Raw genomic sequence first — 5,932 nt, 5'->3', positions numbered from 1 at the left:
AAATTAATGTAAAGCATACAACATGTAGATGGTTGTGTCCACTTTATGACAGTTCTTGTCTAGAAAAGACTTCCACTTTTCAGTATTTTATTGTCTGAATATGGCAATTCCTTTTAATCATCTTTTATTCCTTTCCTCTTGATTTTTTTCTGCAGGATGCGAGCGGCCTCGTCCCCTCCTGCTACCCAGAAGCCCCTGGAAATCAACACGATACACCGGGCGCTGTTCAAATCCAGCGCCGCATCGGACCCCGCCGCCCCGACCAAACCTGTCGTCTTTACGGTTAAGATATGAATCATTTCTCACAGCACCCCCTTCTTCTAATGGTTTCATCCATGCAGTTGCCAACTTTGGGTGAGTCTGGACCAGTCCATCGTACATGAAGGGGTGTTTCGACAAACTCTGAAGAACAATGCTCAAGGTTGAACACCCGACAGTATTGTACACCCCTACTTTTTAAATGGAATGAACTGGCTGTATGCCTCGTCAGGTATACTTCGGACCAGCCCATTTTCCAAACGGGTGTTGCAGAAACCTTGCAGGACTGTTGACTGGACAGTTATGATAGGAAGACTTCTTTACACTATTTTGAATATACTCAGTACTCCGATCAGTAATGCTGGACAGAAACGAGTGGAGACACAGGTGTCACCTCCAAGAGGATGAACTGAACTGAACTGAACAGTACTCCTAGCTTTTTCTTCAATGGTATCTACCAGGTATTGGGTACCAGATTTAATGATCAACACAGGTCCAAGTTATCAGGTCAAATATAATTGAAAATTGTTGTAGATTGGGTAGCATCTCTTAACTTACATCTACCTTTCACGGTAGTTGATTTCGTGGAAAATGTTGAAAAGTAGAAAAAGTACTGAATGTCCCTCAATTCAAATCTCGTTTTCCTTATTTAAGACAGAGGAGAGTTAGTGGAAGAGAGCAAATTTGTCAACTTTGGTGCACTTCATACAACTGTACCTGTAAATACATTGCATATTCAGACCTAGCCTCTACCAGGCTCGACAGGTTACCGGGAAAATAGTAGAAATTGGTCAATAAGACAGATAATATACCAGAGGAGTTGGCCAAACATACCAGGAGTTAGCTGAGTTAGCTGGCCAGGGAGTATAGTTTGGTCAGTCTCCAGACTTTTGGGAGCTCATGTTGTTGATTTTTCTTGTTAAACATGTCATATCAAGCTGACAAAAAATAGATTTTTAACAGTTTCATAACATGACATTCAGATTTTTGGGACGGAAGGGTAATTTTTTTTTACGTCCCTTTGAGCAAATTTCCGTCCTGAGACATAGGGACGTGTCCTGGAGACAACTCTGATCGGTCCATTTGGCCAATTTCTACTATACTTCCGGCAGGTAATTGAATGAAGCAATGGCATCTTTGTGTGCTTTATGGGCGCACACTGTCATCCAACAAGGTGCAGATGACATCACACGAAGGTCTGTATAGTCAAAATCATGTACCTAAATGATGACATTACCTTTTTTCTCTTGCATTTATAACACAGTTTTCTTCCGTTATATTCCAGAACATTGACAACATTGTTTAGTTGTTTTTTTGTAGTGTAAAGTTAGGAGCAGTAAATGTACAGTTTTTTCTTTGTTGAATATTAGAGGAAGTTGACTGATATTAAGGGTGTATAGCTTGTCAGTGACTGTAACGTCAGAGTAATGTTTAACATTCAGATGATTCCTTTGCAATACAACAAACCATCATACATAATGTGGCTACTAAAGTCTTTTTTCTTAGAATACGGGTCTTGTAGCATAACATAGTTAAGAATATAATATTTTTGTTTAATCTGTATATAGCCAGTATAACCGCCCTTCGGCGTAACACACCAGCTTCGCAGGCATGCGGCTCGGCAGCAGCTGGTTATATTACACTAAACGATCCGTCACACCTAACCTTTGACCCTACTGTGCTTGGTGCAGGGCTCTAGCCAGCGTCCGTTTTTCCGTCAATTGACGGAAAATTTGCTGCGTGTGACGGGAAAATTTTAAAACCAATCCGTCAACCTTGACGGACAAAAATCTTTGGTGGAAGCTACAGGCGGCTTGGGGACGCCGTCCACGGCCGTAAAAGCCACACACTGTTTGTTTTGCTATTGTTATTATTGTTGACAAAGTGTGTCGGCGCCCTTTCGCATACGATAATCTCATTAAAACCCATTTTTCAAGGTCTCAGTTCAGTCCTTTTAATTAATTTTCTCGGTTTTCGCGACGATTGTAATTGGCTGACGGAAAAAAATTTCGAGCTGGCTAAAGCCCTGGCTTGGTGATAACAAATTCCTCGCGACTGTATTTCTTGGAAAATACAAATTTTTAAGACATCAATCCTAGGTTGGTAACTCTGGTACTTTAAGGTTGATTTGTCAGTATACACCATGCATGCATTGCTTGGTACAAACAGGAGAGTGCAACATGTCTCTCCTGTCCTCACATGACCCCAAGGATGAATGCATCACTGAGGACACAGGCTGCAAGATTTGACCATAAAGGATAAAGTTACTTTGGCAGCCATTGTGGTACACACAGTTTATTCATTAAGTCAAACGTCAGGTCACAAGATTGTCTCAAAATTTACTGAAAAGATGTGACAAATCTAACTGAATTGAATTACATTTACAATCTTGTCCGTCGAATGTGCAAATTCTTCTCTTTAAAAGGCTTTTTGTCAAATTACTAGTATACGAGATGATATTTATTGACAAATGAGTAGATACAATCCCCCAGAGTAGGCTCACATTTGCAGCCATTGAAGTAAACTTTAGGGGTGATTTTATACTGTCCATCGAATTTCCAAAGTCTAATTTCTTGCCATTGAAATACTTAATCAGCCTCCTAACTCTCATTTTCTGTGGTAAATGAAGTTCATGTAACCGCCGTAACCTTTGTGGGTTCAGGTGAAAGGTTTTATCAAACCGAGTTATGTTGCAGTATTGTTCATCCAGGATAGAGTATATGATCCCTTCTGTTAGTACGTTGAATAACCTCCGTAACCACTGTTTGTGTGGATGAAAGGTTATATTGCCCGTCTGTTAGTCTTTTGTGTGGATATCGAATAGGGCGTCCCCTCATTTCACGCCATCAGGGTTTTACGTAATGTGATAATGTTATTGGCTCCTGATGGATACTTGTGTTGGTGGTGAGATTTACCCACTTTACTACAGGACAGGATAGAATTCTTTATACACAATGCAGCCTTGCCTCCTTCGCAGACTTTGAAATGGGTTGGAATTTATTTATGGTCACTGTTTCACTAGTTTCAAAGTTGGCAAAGGTTCTCTAATTCCAGGAAACGGAGTTTGCCGGTGTTTTTTTTTAAATTTCTATTGATTTTTGCCTCGAAACTTCCTTCCACGGCAAACTCCTTCGGAAAACTGCCCTTCTTGGCATTAGAAAACCTAATTGTAGACCAACTTTGAAACTAGCCACACACACACACACGCCCCACCCCCACCCCCTAAAATAAAAGCTCGAAGTCTGCAACGATCATCTACCTACTACCTTCCTCAGGGCAAAACTGACTGGCTCTACTTTGCATTTCAGCTAGTTGTTACTGTTGCAGTGGTAAGAATGCGGCCGCAAATGCGACTGCGGTCAGCCACCAGTCAGATGGTGACAGACGGTCACAGAAATGCCAGTTAGGTATGATAATTAGCTGTGTACAAAGAAATATCATTACGAAACTGTTAAAATCTGTATAGGATTTTGCAAAATGGGAACAAAATTGTTTAAGAAAAGTGGATACTTGTTAATGCTCTCACGGGAATGTAGTCCGAGTAATTTACCCCAAACTAGATGGTTTATTTCTGCATAAGCATTGTGCACATGAAGTGGCCAGAGGACAAAAGTTAACAAGCCATAAATTTATATAAGTGCGTGAAGCACGCGACATATACATGCATACAAATGGACATAAGTTTGTACAAGTAGTGATAGTTGTAATAGCTCAAGTACTACGCTTCACATAATACATAATGTCATCAACTTTATTCCGGTCTATTTACTATGATCTCCAGCCCTGATAACATCAATGTAACAGGACCATATAACACGGCAGTGATAAAACTCGTGGGTAATCTATGGTTTATATCATACCCAATGCCATGTATGCCTCCGTAAAATATGGTACAATTCGTGTATGATAGATTTGAGATGATATAACGTTAAAGCTACATAATGGGAAAAGGTGCTGATATTTATGGCATATCGTTAAAAACCCTTCTGTTGACAGACGTATTACAACATTCGGGAGATACATTTTTCATTATACATGTATATGGATTGTGACGCCAATTCTAAAGGGTTGTACTGTTGAACTCGGTGACCCGGACTAAATATAATTGATATACGACTTTGCTTCTCACAAAATGTCTCAGGCTCTATGGTGTAAGAGAAGATGTGCAAACGTTTCTTAATAGTAATATTTTCTAAACTTTTCTCTGGTGCACATGAATCTGAGCTAGCAGCTTGCTCTGTGCACAACCTGAGCTTCAGTCCTTTGTTTAAACTACTTTTATCACGATATAAGCACAGTCCTGCCATTAAAGCGGCTTTTTAAAAGCTGTTCCTCTTTTTGGGCTGTTTTCGTAGTCTCCAAGCAGACCCTACGGTGCCTTAGAAATAGTATCAAAGCTGGCCAGGGACTTGGTATAGCGGCAACAGGGTGCCCGTTTGACTCCCTTAGCCGGCTATCTCCCTTTGGCCGGCTAAACTCCTTTGCCAGCTTTGATACTATCTCTAAGGCACCGTTGGGTCTGCTTGGAGACTACTGTTTTTGTTCCCCAGATGTAAATCTCTTGTCAAGCGCCGAGACAGTCTCCACCATTTTTGCCGGGTGGAAATTTGTTTATTTGTCGTTGAACTCTGAAATACATGGCGGAGTCTTCTGAACAGCAGAAGATGCTGAATTGCACATTTCAAGCATTCTACAGGTAACAAAATCTAACCTAAAAGCAATATGCAATCACGGGGGAATGATGTACGGTTGAAACAATAGTCTTTCTGAGGAGACAAGCTCTTCCAAACAGTTTGCAGTAGTCTGTTACGTGCCAAGTCACATTGGAACCTTTGTTCCATTTCAACCCACAGCCAAAGCATAGCTTTTACCACGTAATATGTAACCCCGATGGAATGCACAAACAGTTAATGTTGCGCAAACGTACCTATCCGCACGTACGACAAGGGCAACCTTTACGTACACGGATTGGAGTCGTTTAGTTGCGGAGGAAAGAGTTCTCGGGCCGTGTTGCCTCCTTTTTTCGTCCGCTTCTGGGGGGTCACGTTGACGTCCGACCGAAGGCTCCGAACAATCTGTTCAGGCGCGATGATGACAACAAGGCAAAACGAACGAGACAAGGCAGTGTTCAGTAGTTGTCGTGCATTTGTCTCTTCGGGTCCGGGAGGATTATACAAGATCAGTACCTTCGTTTCTAAACCCTTGAACCTTCTGATACTCTCGACTATGATTGCGGCATTGATTGAGTCCTCGGCATTCTGGCATTGAATATCCATTGACTTTAGCTTTTTCATTACCGGATCAGCCACCTTTTTCTTGTTACGAACGAGAACACATATGTCCTTTTCGTGCACCTCCTTCTCAAGTAGACGCTTCACGTGCTTTGAGATGTACTCACAAGCGACTTTAGAATCAGCAGGGTCACTCTCTTGGTCCATTTTGTCCCACTCTATGCACGGGCCTATGATGTCGTGCCCCATAGAACACTCCCTTGGATCACTAAGGTACTTCTTGAACTGTTTACAAATGGTGCCTGTCATGCGGTACACCTCTTTCAATTTAAACGCATTGTCCAGTTCTTTTTCAGAAAATCCTGCTGTTCCAATGTGTACTACCTGTTCGTTGTCGAAGAAAATCCAATAAAACTTCCTCTCGCAAACTGATTTTGCTTGGA

The sequence above is a fragment of the Branchiostoma floridae genome, chromosome 13 (assembly GCF_000003815.2).
Source record: "Branchiostoma floridae strain S238N-H82 chromosome 13, Bfl_VNyyK, whole genome shotgun sequence".
In the NCBI taxonomy this organism is placed as follows: Eukaryota; Metazoa; Chordata; class Leptocardii; order Amphioxiformes; family Branchiostomatidae; genus Branchiostoma; species Branchiostoma floridae.
This window is presented reverse-complemented; position numbering follows the sequence as displayed.